This window comes from Symphalangus syndactylus, chromosome 16 (genome assembly GCF_028878055.3).
Source record: "Symphalangus syndactylus isolate Jambi chromosome 16, NHGRI_mSymSyn1-v2.1_pri, whole genome shotgun sequence".
NCBI lineage: Eukaryota > Metazoa > Chordata > Mammalia > Primates > Hylobatidae > Symphalangus > Symphalangus syndactylus.
Window position 1 is genome coordinate 82,544,320 of NC_072438.2, and position 14,720 is coordinate 82,559,039.

The window sequence follows — 14,720 nt, forward strand, 5'->3', positions numbered from 1 at the left end:
ACATTTGATATTGAGCTCTAAAATTTTTCTAATTCTATAAAAATTATTTAATTAAATGGTTGCTTAGAGTATTTTGGTTTATATCCTGAACATGAGAGGTGCCTGTGTGTTGCGGTGTGTGTTTGCTGTTTTTCATTACTGATTTCTAATGTCATTACATAATGATGAATGACTAAAGGTTGTATCCCATTCCTTTTGGAAATACATTAGGTTTCCTTTGTGACTTTTAAATTTGTTCATTGCTTGTTTGAAAGTTGTGCTATAATTTATTATTGTTGCCGTTTTGCTTATTGGTTTCAAAACACAGATTCCTTAGTTCTTATTCACCTCACTTTGTTCTCTTGTGTTAACTCCACCATGATTCTGTCATTTGAGTTTAGTTCTGAACTGCTATGAATATCTTTCCTCACTGGTGTTTATTCTTTTGCAGTTGTTGCTGTTGTTTATAGAGCTTATTTAATATCTTTCAGTGCTTCCTCCTGGAATCAGTAGGCCGTATTCCAAAACTGCGAAGTGTATGTCAGTAGTAGGAACCCATTTACAGAATTCACTGTACTTAGAGATTTGAGGAGACAATTCATATCATTTTACTCCTCATAGAGCAATGAATGGGTATCTTGCAACATGATGAAGTACTATTTCAGCACTGGAATACTTCCACAAATTTTCTCATTCCACAAAAACCTGATTTTGTGTGTATCATCTTCCAGTACTTGTATGTGTATATTTATCTTTAATTCATCTTTGAGCTTAAAATGTAATATTTTCATTATGAAGTCATTTTGTTACTTTTTTGATGTGTTACTTGACTTCCTGCATCCAGGTTTACAGCTTTAATGTTGAATATTCATCTGGCTTTTGTTCTTTTGTACATTATCAGTTCTTTTTCTTGGGTCCTTTTAAAATCTGTTTAGTCATTGGTGTTCTTAAATTTCCCTATAATATGCCTAGATTTCTGCATCTTTTTCTTTCATATAATATTTAAGTACTTATAAATTGTTTTGATTTTTCTTATTTTTAATTATATAAAGTGTTCAGTTATTGTATTATTATCTTTACTTGTTTCTATGGGATTCTTATTATATGAATATTGACATTTCTACCTATATCCTTTCTACCACTTAGGCTTTATAGCAATCTTTATATTTCTGCATCTCTTCTTGATATTTTTTGCCTTTTTCTAGAATAATTATATTTTTCTTGTTATCTACACAGTCTGATATCTATCTATCCACATTTTTAGCCATCTCTGCATATGGAAATATTCTCAAGGTGGTATTGAAAATTGGTACCTCATATATGTTCGTCTGGATGAGATTATGAGAAAGGAAGGATAACGTCCTCAAGATGGCAAAGCACATTTACAACCGGGCGCGGTGGCTCACGCCTGTAATCCTAGCACTTTGGGAGGCCGAGGCGGGCAGATCACGAGGTCAGGAGATCCAGACCATCCTGGCTAACACAGTGAAACCCCGTCTCTACAAAAAATACAAAAAAATTAGCTGGGCGTGGTGGCGGGCTCCTGTAGTCCCAGCTACTCGGGAGGCGGAGATGGGAGAATGGCATGAACCCGGGGGGCGGAGCTTGCAGTGAGCGGAGATCATACCACTGCACTCCAGCCTGGGCCACAGAGCGAGACTCCATCTCAAAACAAAAACAAAAACAAACAAACAAAAAACAGTCCTCAAGATGTGTATTTTCTGGTCTAGGTTCCAGTTTTCTTTGTGTTTTGACAACTCAGCTCCCAACTCCACACAGGAGACGATGCTCATCAGGGAATTTTTATCACCCTGCTGTATGTGGTGATCTATTCAAATAGCTGCCTCTTTTGGTTTCAGAGTCATCTAACACACAGAGGTGAGAGGAAAACTCCCGGGCTGGCCCGTTCACCAGTGCCTCCTGTTAGCTGTTTTCTTCTCCAGTTATGCTCCAGTGTCATGATGAATTGACCCTCAACTTTTGGGCTGAACCTGACATGTTTTTATATTTGTTCTGTGTTGTCAATTTATTTCTTTCCTGCAACAGTGTGAAGGTAAAAAATATTCTGCCAAAACAGTGCTGTAAAGAGAAAAAAAAGAAGCTAAAAATTACTGCCTTGGTCTACCCTATGCCCATAGTATCTCACACTTTTCTGCACTAGGCTACTAGTGTTGCAAACTCTGGGTCCAAACCAAGTCATGTTCTCTAAAAATATCTTAAGGCTCTTATTGGTATTATAATTAGAAGAAAGCAGGAAGATGTGGGAGTTTGGAACTTCCTAGACACTTGTTGAATGGCTTTGACCTAAATGCTGACAGTTTATATGGACAATGTGGTCCAGGCTGAGGTGGTCTCAGATGGAGATGAGGAACTTGTTGGGAACTGATATAAAGGTGATTCTTGCTATGTTTTAGCAAAGAGACTGGCAGCATTGTGCCCTTGCCCTAGAGAGCTGCAGAACTTTGAACTTTAGAGAGATGATTTAGGGTATCAGATGGAAAGAATTTCTAAGCAGTAAAGCATACAAGATGTGACCTGGGTGCTCTTAAAAGCATTCCATTTTATGCATTCACAAAGAGATGGCTTGAAATTGGAATTTATGTTTAAAAGGGAAGCAGAGCATAAAAGTTTAGAAAATTTGCAGCCTGACAATGTAATAGAAAAGAAAAAAACATTTTCTGAGGAGAAATTCAAGCTGGCTGCAAACATTTGCCTAAATAACAAGGAGCCAAAAGTTAATAACTGAAACAATGGGGAAAATGTCTCCAGGGCATGTCAGAGGCCTTCACAGTAGCTCCTCCCATCACAGTCCCAGAGGCCTAGGAGAAAAAAATTGTTTTGTGGGCAGGGCCCAGAGCTTGGCTGCTTTGTGCAGTCTCAGGACTTGGTGCCCTGCATCTCAGCTGTGACTAAAAACGGACCATGTACAGCTCAGGCTATTGCTTCAGGATTTAATTCTTACAAAATTAAGTCCATTCTGGCTCACTGTAAGAGAAATCCTTTTAATACACAACTGGAGATTTTTATGATTTAGATAATTGTCTTGTTTTTCCTTATTTAATATCTGAACATGAAAACATTTATAACTTTAATTCTTTTTATTTATTTTTTTCATTGACACATAATAATCCTGAACTAACTCTGTGGGTTGTCTGTTTACTCTGTTGATTATTTCTTTGCTGTGCAGAAGCTTTTTAGTTTAAGTCCCATCTATTTATCTTTGTTTTTGTTGCATTTCCTTTGGGTTTTGGTCATGAAGTTTTTGCCTAAGTCAATATCTAAAAGGGTTTTTCTGATGTTATCTTCTAGAATCTTTATGGTTTCAGGTCTTAGATTTAAGTCTTTGATTCATCTTGAGTTGATTTTTATATAAGGTGAGAGATGAAGCTCCAGTTTCATTCTCCTACATGTGGCTTACCAATTATGCCAGCATAATTCATTGAATAGGGTGTCTTTAGTTTTGGTTTACTCTGTTGAAGATCAGTTGGCTGTTAGTTTGTGGCTTTATTTCTGGTTTCTTTATTTTGTTCCATTAGTCTATATGCCCATTTTTATACCAGTACATGCTGTTTTGGTGACTATGGCCTTGTAGTATAGTTTGAAGTCAGATAATGTAATGCCTCCAGATTTGTTCTTTTTGCTTAGTCTTGCTTTGACTATGTAGGCTCTTTATTGGTTCCATATGAATTTTAGGATGGTTTTTTCTAGTTTTCTGAAATAATGGTGGTATTTTGATGGGAATTGCATTGAATTTGTATAATAGATTGCTTATAGCAGTATGGCCATTTTCACAATATTGATTCTACCCATCCATGAGCATGGGATGTGTTTCCATTTGTTTTTGTTGTCTATGATTTCTTTCAGCAGTGTTTTATATTTTTCGCTGTAGAGCTCCTTCACATCCTTGGTTAGGTATATTCTCAAGAATTATTATTATTATTTTGCAGCTATTGTGAAAGGGGTTGTCTTCTTGATTTGATTCTCAGCTTGGTTTCTGTTGGTGTATAGCACAGCTACTGATTTTTGTACATTGATTTCGTATCCTGAAACTTTGCTGAATTCATTTACCAGTTCTAGGAGTTGTTTGGATGAGTCTTTAGGGTTTTCTAGGTACACAATCATATCATCAGCAAACAGCAACAGTTAGACTTCTTTAGCAATTTGGATGCCACTTATTTCTTTCTCTTCTCTGATTGCTCTTGCTAAGACTTCCAGTACCATGTTGAATAGAAGTGGTGAAAGTGGGCATCCTTGTCTTGTTCCAGTTCTCAGGCAGAATGCTTTCAGCATTTCCCTGTTCAGCATAATGTTGGCTGTGCATTTGTTGTAGATGGCTTTTATTACCTTAAAGTATATCCCTTCTATGCTGATTTTGCTGAAGGTTTTAATCATAAAGGGGTACTGGAATTTGTCAAGTGCTTTTTCTGTGTCTATTGATATAATCATGTGATTTTTGTTTTTAATTCTGTTTTTGTGGTGAATCACAATTTTTGACTTATATATGTTAAACCATCCCTGCATCCCTGGTATGAACCCCACTTGATCACGGTGGAATTTCTTTTTTTTGTATGCTCTTGGATTTGTGTGTGCTAGTATTTTGTTGAGGATTTTTGCATTTATGCTCCTCAGGGATATTGGTCTTTAGTTTTCTTTTTTTGTTATGTCCTTCCCAGGTTTTAGTATTAGGGTAACAACTGGCTTCATAGAATTATGTAGGGAGAATTCCCTCTTTCTCTATCTTTTGGATTAGTGTCAATACGATTGGTACCAATTCTTCTTTGAATATCTGATAGAATTCAGCTGTGAATCCATCCAGTCCTGGACTTCTTGCTTGGCAATTTTTTTATTACCATTTCAGTCTTGCTGTTTGTTATTGGTCTGAGAAAGTACTTGATATAATTTCTTAAATTTACTGAGTCTTGTTCTGTGGCTTATCATATGATCTATCTTGGAGAATGTTCCATGTGCTGATGAAAAGAACGTATATTCTGCAGTCATTGGGTAGAATGTTCTGTAAATATATGTTAAGTCTATTTGTTTTAGTGTATAGTTTAAGTCCATTGTATCTTTGTTGACTTTGTCTTGATTACTTGTCTAGTGCTGTCAGTGGAGTATTAAAGTCCTCCACTATTGTTATATTTGCATCTATCTCATTTCTTAGGTGTAGTAGAAATTGTTTTATAAATTTGGGAGCTCCAGTGTTATGTGCATATATATTTAGAATTGTGATATTTTCCTGTTGGACTAAACATTTTATCATTATGTAATGTCCCTCTTTGTCTTTTTTAACTGCTGTTGCTTTAAAGTTTGTTTTGCCTAATATAAGAATAGCTACTCCTGCTCACTTTTGGTGTCAATTTTAAGGTAGTATCTTTTTCCACCTCTTTACCTTAAGTTTATGTGAGTCCTTATGTGTTGAGCCAGATGCCTAAACACAGCAGAAACTTGGTAGATGAATTCTTACCCATTTTGCCATTGTGTATCTTTTAAGGGGAGCATTCAGGACAGTTACATTCAATGTTAGTAGTGAGATGTGAGATACTAGTCTGTTTATTGTGCTATTTGTTACCTGAATACGTTTTTTTTTCGTTGTGTTATTGTTTTATAGGTCCTGTGAGACTTATGCTTTAAGGGGGTTCTAATTTTGGTGTGTTTTGAAAATTTGTTTCAAGATTTAGAGCTCCTTTTAGCAGTTCTTGCAGTGCTGGCTTGGTAGTGATGAATTCTCTCAGCATTTGTTTGTCTGGGAAAGACTATATCTTTCCTTCATTTATGAAACTTAGTTTTGTTGGATGCAAAATTCTTGGCTGATAATTGTTTTGTTTAAGGAGGCTAAAAAGAAGACCTCAATCTCTTGTAGCTTGAAGAGTTTCTGTTGAGAAGAATGTTGTTAATCTGATAGGGTTTCCTTTATAGGTTACCTGATGCTTTTGTCTCACAGCTCTTAAGATTCTTTCCTTTGTCTTGACTTCAGATGATCTGATGAATTTGTGTCCAGGTGATGATCTTTTTGCTATGATTTTCCCAGGTGTTCCTTCAGCTTCTTGTATTTTTATGTCTAGATCTCTAGCAAGGCTGAAAAAGTTTTCCTTGATTAATCTCTCAAATGTATTTTCCAAACCTTTAGGTTTATCTTATTCCTTGGAAATACCAATTACTCTTAGGTTTAGACATTTAACATATTCCCAAACATCTTGGAGGATTCATTCAATTTTTAAATTCTTTTTTCTTTGTCTTTGATGGACTGGGTTAATTTGAAAGCCTTGTCTTCATACTCAGAAATTCTTTCTTCTGCTTGTTTTATTCTATTGCTGAGACTTTCCAGTGCATTTTGCATTTCCCTAAGTGTGTCCTTCATTTTCAGAAGTTGTGATTGTTTTTTATTTATGCTATCTATTTCACTGAAGAATTTTCCTTTCATATTTTGTATCATGTTTTTGATTTTTTTAGTTGGACTTAATTTTTCTCCTGTGCCTCCTAGATTAGCTTAATAATTGACCTTCTGAATTCTTTTTCTGGCAATTCAGAGATTTCTTCTTGGTTTGAATCCATTGCTGGTGAGCTGGTATGTTCTATGTGGGGTATTGAAGACTCTTGTTTTGTCATATTACCAGAATTGTTTTTTCTGGTTCTTTCTCATTTGGATACATTATGTCAGAGGGAAGATCTGGCATTCAAGCACTGGTGTTCAGATTCTTTTGTCCCAGGGATGCTCCCTTCATGTGGTTTCCTCTTTCTTCCTCTAGGAATAGGGCTTCCTGAGAGCTGAAGTGTAGTAATTGTTTTTGCTCACCTGGGTCTAGCCACCCAGAAGAGCTACGGGTCTCTGGGCTGGTACTGGGGAGTGTCTGCAAAGAGTCCTGTGATGTGATCCATCTTCAACTGTTGCAGCTATGGATACCAGCACCTGCTCTGGTGGAGGTAGCAAGAGAATGAAATAAAATCTGTAAGAGTCCTTGGTTGTGTTTTGCTTAGTGTGCTGGTTATGTGTTAGTTGGCCTTCAGCCAGGAGGTGGCGTTTTCCAGAGCACATCAGCTGTGGTTCTATAGGGAGGATGCAAACTTGCCCTAGGGACATCTTGTTAAGTATCCAGGTTTCTCAGGTAGTGGGCAGGGCAATAGAGCTCCCAAGAGCTTATGACCTTTGTTTTCAGCTACCAGGGCAGTTAGAGAAAGACCACCAGGTGGAGGCAGGGATAAGCTTGTTGGAGCTCAGCCTCTCCTTGGGCATGGCTTGCTGTGTCTGCTATGGGGGATAGCAGTGTGGTTCCCAGTCCAATGAAGTTGTATTCCCAGGAGGATTGTGGCTGTCTCTGCTGAGTCATACATGTAATCAGGGAAGTAGGGGAAAGCCGGCAGTCACAGGGCTCACCCTGCTCCCATGCACTCTACAGTTTAAAAGGCCAGTCTCACTTCCACAATGCCCCCACAACAGCACCGAGTCTATTTCCAGGCAGCTGGTGAGTGGGGCTGAGAACTTGCCCCTGACCCTGAGCCTCCCCATTGAGAACGCAAGCAGACTCACGTTTTTTGGCATCTCAGGGACCCTCAGCAGTGGTCTAGCTCCTTAAAAGGGTCTGGATTCTCTCAGCTTTCCTGGGATGTTCCTGTGGTAATTCTTGGAGCAAAAGTTCACACTGTGAGTCTCCACATGCTGATCTGTCCATCTGAGTGGGAGCTGCAAGCTAGTTCGGCCTCCTGTCCACCATCTTAATCCTATTCAATTGCATTTCTTCCCAATAGACTGTAAGTTCCATGAGGACAGGGTTTTTGTTTGTTTGTTTGTTTTGTCATTGCGTTATCACTAGTCCCTATATTGGTGCTTAGGAAACAGTAGGCACACAAAAAATGTTTGCTACTGTTTGTTTATTGAATAAACAAAGTTACTATATATAAACAAATTAACTATACAGTGTTGTGGGTAGCATTATAATGCAGTTCAATCTAATGAAGTTTGATGTAATGATATATATTGCATAATATTTAAGACTTCAATGCCAAGACTTTGACATTGCTATATGACTTTTAATTTTGTTTTTTTTTTTTAAATGAAAGTGAATCTGTGAATTAGATCCATGGGCATAAATTTTTACCTGACAAAAGCAATATATGGGAATACATGTTTCAAAATCATATATTCAACTAAAAATTAATCTTTCAAATACCACACATGCTTTTTTGTCAGAACAAATTCCTTTCTCATCTTTGTCAAATTACATTAGATTAGAGAATAAGTCTATATTCCTATTTAATTCCTCCCACACCCAAACATTCCCCTAAATTCCTAAGGACTTTTCCCTGGAATCCTTGCATTTTTTTAATTGTGTGGCAAGAATTTCATCACATAGTGAGGTGAAGCAGAAAAACACTGAAATGGACATTGTGATTGCTTGGGAATAAATGCTCACCAAAGATTAAATGGCTTAAAACTGTGGATTGCATATTTTGCAAGCATTTTCTGATATATTTAGTTCATCTGAGGAAGTCACTGAAAATTAATAAAACTGGCACATATGTGATTAACATATATTTGAAGTTTTGGATGTCATTCAAGACCTCTGGGACTTACATTATTTGGATTTTCTTATTATATAGAAATATCCCAACATACTAAAATATGTGCTTTTAGAATGATATAAAAGACACCCTCCACCATAGTTAAACAAATGTTAAAAAATGTTTTACTTATACTTTCTTTATTTTTAGCAATGAACCATAGAGAGAGTAAAGTTCTGTTCATACTACTTTACTAGTTCTCTCTCAGAGATAAGCATTATATTGAAGTCAGTACAATTTGTACATGTCCAATGTTTTTAAAATGTAATTTGTTTATTAAAGTTTTCTGTGTTTCAGAAATTGCATACATAGCATTATAATATATGTGGTGTTCTGGGAAAAAATTGTACAAAAGATTATAAGATTTGTTAACCAGTTTTAGTAAACTTCAATGAGACTTTCTCTATATTTGTAATCCTCTTAGTGATGCAACAAGATTATTCACAGTTGATCTGCAGAGTTCTTTTTGTGATGTTAAAAGACAAGATGAGAATATAGAGGGGGTGAGTGTGGGGAGAGGGGATGAGGCTTTTCTCCTCTACAGGAGGGCTGCACCCAAACTCAGATTCCCAGGGATCCGTGGGTGTTTTCCCCTGGCAGAAAGGCTTGTGACCTCCCATTGGCCCCAGGGCTCTAGACAGAAGCAATTCATAAGCAATTTATGTGAACAATTGGACTCAAACCTAGATCATGTTGCCTAGAAGCAGTTTATTTGTTCCTGCATTAAAATGTTCCTTCAGTGATTAAAAAAAGAAGGGTGAAAAGGGGGAGGGTCACCCTTCAGAATACAGCTCTCTGGCCTCCCTCAGCCTCTCAGTAGGATAAAGAGAGGATGAGGAAACCATGATTTCTCTTGATTTGCTAATCTTGAACTTGGGTTTATTTCCTCAGTAAAGCCTGTCCCTGAACTCATGCCACAGTGATGATGTGAAGTTCATTTCTAATTCTGCTACACATTATGCTTTTTTTCAAAACAGTGATTTTCCTAACATGACAGCTCACAATCAGATGGGAATTAATTCTTTGTACGATCTTTAAGGAAATGGCAGAAGGGGCCAATAAGGGTACCCAATAAGTGGAAGACATTCCTTATGGAAGCAAAGAGCACCTCCTAGGAGGATTGATGATTAGGGTCAGCTGTGGGTAAAGTGGAAGCAGCTCTAGGGATGTGGGCAGATGATTAGAAGAGCAAGTGATTGGGAAGCCATGGTGACATACGCAAGAGTAATCTTGAGGGGGAAGTTTGTTCAGCTCTAGGAGAAGCTGCTGAAGCAGTGGTCGTGCCATAGAAACATGAGCCACTGCTGCCCGTGAATGGCTGGTCGTGGTGATGCTGTCTTGCCGATAACGGAAAATACCAAACTCTTTCTGCTTACGGGCTATTGACTTTGCTCTTCTCTCAGGCCTTCGAATGACATACTCACACTCAAACTATATCTTATCCCAAATGTCACATGTTAAGAGAAACCTTCGCTGACCATGTCTAAAGTGGCCTCTTCCAGTTTCTGACTAGCTGATCTTGTTAATTTATTCCAAAGCATTCATCAGGATCTGTGATTACTTTGATTATCTTTGATTGATTGATAGCTTATTTATTTATTTGTGTTCCCACTGGGCCATCATTGTTTGTTCACTGTAACTATTATTGTGATCACTGCTATATCCAGGGACTATTCATTGGATTCTAAACCTCATTCCACCTAACACCACCTTTTTTTGTTTCTGTAGAAAACTTTTAGAAAGGTCTGGATTAGTCTGTTCTTGCATTGCTATAAAGAAATACCTGAGACTGGGTAACTTATAAAGAGGTTGAATTGGCTTATGGTTCTGCAGGCTGTACAGAAAGCATAGCAGCTTCTGCTTCTCGGGAGGCCTCAGGAAGCTTCCAATTACGGCAAAGGCAAATGGGGAGCAAGGCATCTCACCTGGCTGGAGCAGGAGCAAGGGAGAGAGGAGCAGGGAGTAGCTACACACTTCTCAACAACCAGATATCGTGAGAACTCACTCACTATCGCAACGACAGCACCAAGTGGATCGTGCTAAAGCATTCATGAGAAATTTGCTCCCACAATTCAATTACCTCCCATTAGGCCCACCTCCAACATTGGGAATTACAATTTTACATGTGATTTGGTGAAGACACAGATCCAAACCATAACAGCCCCCTTATGTGTCTTACTATAAAATATATGTCTATGCTCAATTTCAGAAAGTCAGCAGGATGCTCAAATTATGTAAGAGAAATAAAAGGAATGTATTATTATAAAGGCACATATTTTAATATGTAAATACATTCCACTTCACAGTAGACTTACAATAAACATATAAAATAATGCAATATATATAGTACAATATAATATATAACGAAGGAGTTAGATTTCTGCACTTAATGAAAAAATCAAGACTGCAATAGCCAAACACTGGCCCAACTGTTTTGTATTGGAAGCTCTGATATTTTGGTAGTATTTTGGTATATAACACTTGGCAAAGCTTCGAACAAACCAGAGGACAATCATTCTTCAATTTATTTACTAACTTCACTTCTAAGGAAACTTCTACAAAACAGCATTTTTTTAATTGTTAAATTTTTAATTAAGACATGTTACAAAAAGTAAAGGGCACAAACCTTGAGTCTACACCTTGATGGAATTTTACCTGTGGGTGCACATGTATATTCATCCCTCAGGAGGAGATAAAAATCAGTTCAAGAACCTCAGCTTCCTCATGACCTTCTCAGATATCTACCACTCCAAATATAACCACTATTCTAATTGCTAATAGCATACATTAGTTGTACCTGTAATCTTTTGTTTATTGGTTATCTCTTCAACATTATGTCTATTTGAATTATTCACGCTGTGGTGAGTAGTTTTGGCTTGTCATTTTCATTGCTACCTTGTATTCCACTGCATGAACTTATCAGAACATACTGACCTATTGATAAATAATCTGATTTGTTGCCAGTTTGGGCTCTTAAACATAATGCAGCTATCAATATTTTCTTAATACATCTTTTGGTAGACATAAACTTACTCATCTATTTTGCCTGTTTCATAGGGCATAAGCGTACTTAACTTTAGAAGATATTGCCAAAATAGTTTCCAAAATGCCAGTGCCAAGTCACACTTTCAAGAGATTGTGAGAAATTCTGTTTATTCAATATTTCAATGAACATTTGGTATTGTCATATTTTTATTAATTGCTGCCATTCTGGTGGAATGTACTAGTATCTGTTTTTTACTTATTTTGAAATATTGTTTACCAGCCTTGGCTTTCATTTTCATTTTCTTAATATTATCACTTGAAGAACAGAAGTTCTTAAATTTAAGGAAGTCTAATTATTTATCACTTTAAAAATAGTAATGTTTTTCTTGCAGGATTATGTAATTCTTTGACTATCCCCAAATCATGAAGATATTCACATATGTTTTGATATAGAAGCATTATTATTTTATCTTTATGTTTATATTTATGATTTATTATAATATAATTACTCTGTGCTGTGTAATATAGGCATCAAGTTGAATGATTCTTATGGCCTAGTAATATATATATATATATATTTGAGATGGAGTCTCACTCTGTCGCCTAGGCTGGAGTGCAATGGCATGATCGTGGCTCACTGCAACCTCCACCTCCCGGGTTCAAGCAATTCTCCTGCCTCAGCCTCCTGAGTAGCTGGGACTACAGGCATGTGCCACCATACCTGGTAATTTTTTGTACCTTTAGTAGAGACGGAGTTTCACTGTGTTAGCCAGGATTGTCTCAATCTCCTGACCTTGTGATCTGCCTGCCTGGGCCTCCCAAAGTGCTAGGATTACAGGTGTGAGCCACCACGCCCAGCCGGGCTAGTAATATTTATGATAAGGACTATTCTTCCTTTTCAGAATGGACTCTCCGTTCTGTTGTAGGTCTACCTTTGAACCGATACCACTCTATCAACGTGTGTACCTTTAGAAATATAGAACAAAAAACATAACTAATATAATGCAGAAAAATGTAACTATAAAAAATATATTCAATTAACCAAAAGAAGACAGGAGAAGAGTAAAAGGACCAAATTACAGATGCCACAAATAGTAAAAAATGTGAGACGGCAGATTTAAACTCAACCATAATATTACACTTAAAGGGAGACATTGTCAGATTGGATAAAAAATGAAAGATCCATCCGTAGATTTTCTACAGGAAATACATTTTAAATATTAAAGACACAAGTTAAAAGATGAAATCAGATATACTGTGCAAATGCTAGTCAAAGGACAGCTGGAATGTTTCAATTTATATTAAATGCAGTATAGGACAAGGAAGACATTCCATAATGAAAAGTAGACAAATTCATCAAGAGAAACGAAATTTGGTCCATCAAGAGGATAGCAAACAACAGAGTTTCAAAAATGTCCCCAAATGAAGAGTGGCTTGGAAAGAGAATTCACATAAATTTTCATTGACAGAATATTCACAAAATCTAGACAGTGCATTACCTTGTTACAGTTTTTAGGTTTTTATACACTACAGATAGTATGTCTTATGTTTGGAAAGCATTTGTGTCAGTCATAGTACCAACAGTAAACAGAAAGCATGGTTACATTAGAAACATTTGTTTTCAAAAAGTACTGACTACAAAGGTTAAATGCTATGTAAGAAAATGAGATATTGCTCCTCACACTTGAAAGCATTAGCCGCGGGGGCTACACACAGACCCCGACCTAAATGACGGATGAATAAAACGTACACTGACACACAGATATTCCGCTTTGCCAGTCCACCTGAGTGTCTGACCGCCTGCACACCAAGAGAGGTTTGTCACTGCGGCAGCCCTGAGCAGCTTGCACTCCAGGCATTTATTTGGTATACAATTAACAACAGAAGTTTTGAGTCAACACATTTGTGGATAATTAACATGGTTAAGAGAGTAGTTCTAAGAATGAATAAAGCTCAGGTACCGAGGTCTAAGGTAAATATCATTAGGGGACAATATCCCTGGTCAACCTCCCCCCCAAGAGGGCTATCTGACTTAAAAGTTAGTTAATGGAGGTAGGGCAAACAGACTTAACTGGGGAAGCCTCTATTGTCCCTAATATTTACTCTATAATATTTCTGCCACTATCCTCAGTGAACCCCAACAAGAAAACAAAAAGAGATAGAGCAGGTACCTAAACATGGATGATGTTACGGCACTTTGCTGGAAGGGTTGAGTAAACGGTTACTGAGAACCCAAAGTCACGGTAAGATTTTCAAAGAGCAGAAGTGACATATGATTGATGGTTGCAACTAGCTCAAGGTGACAACTCAAAAAGGCAGCCAGGAGTAGACACACCCATGCCTCAATTTCCATTCTCCCCTCACTTTCCACCCACTCCCAATTTCTTTGCAAGTTTCCCCATTCATCAAAACCTACTGGATGCTAGATTGCATAGAAGCCTAGAGAGTGTCCTAGTCAGACAGCAGAGCAAAGAACCAAACTTGCATTCACTGAGGTAAGTAGAAAACTTACAGCATGGTGCTCATAAAGAGATAGAAAATACTGTTTTTTACAGGAACAGAAAACCAAACACCACCTATTCTCACTTAAAGTGTGAGCTGAACAATGAGAACACATGCACACAGGGAGGAGAACAACACACACTGGGGCCTGTGGCGGGGGGTTGGGAGTAGGGCGAGCATAGGGATAAATAGCTAATGCATTCTCAGCTTAATACCTAGGTGATGGGTTGATAAGTGCAGCAAACCACCACGCACACGTTTACCTATGTAACAAACCTGCACATTCCACACAGGTATCCTGGAACTTAAAATAAAATTAAATTAAAAAAAAAAGAAAAGAAAATGCTGTTTTTTTTGGTTTTTTTTTGTTTTGTTTTACAAATTGAATCCAAATCGTGTATCACAGGTTGAAATATCCCTCAAAACTTTATATATCCTGGTACCTCAGAATATGACCTTTTTAAATAATGGAGTCATCGCAAGCAAACATAATTAGTTAAGATAAAGGTCATATAGGTGTAGGGTGGGCCCATAAATTCAGTATGACTGATATCCTTATAAAAAGGGGAAATTTGGACACAAACACACAGATAGCGATAATACATGTAAAGACTGGGTTATGCTGCCACAAGCCAAGGAACTATGAGAAGCTAGAAGAGAGGCCTGGAACGGATTCTTCCCTGGCATCTAAAAAGGAG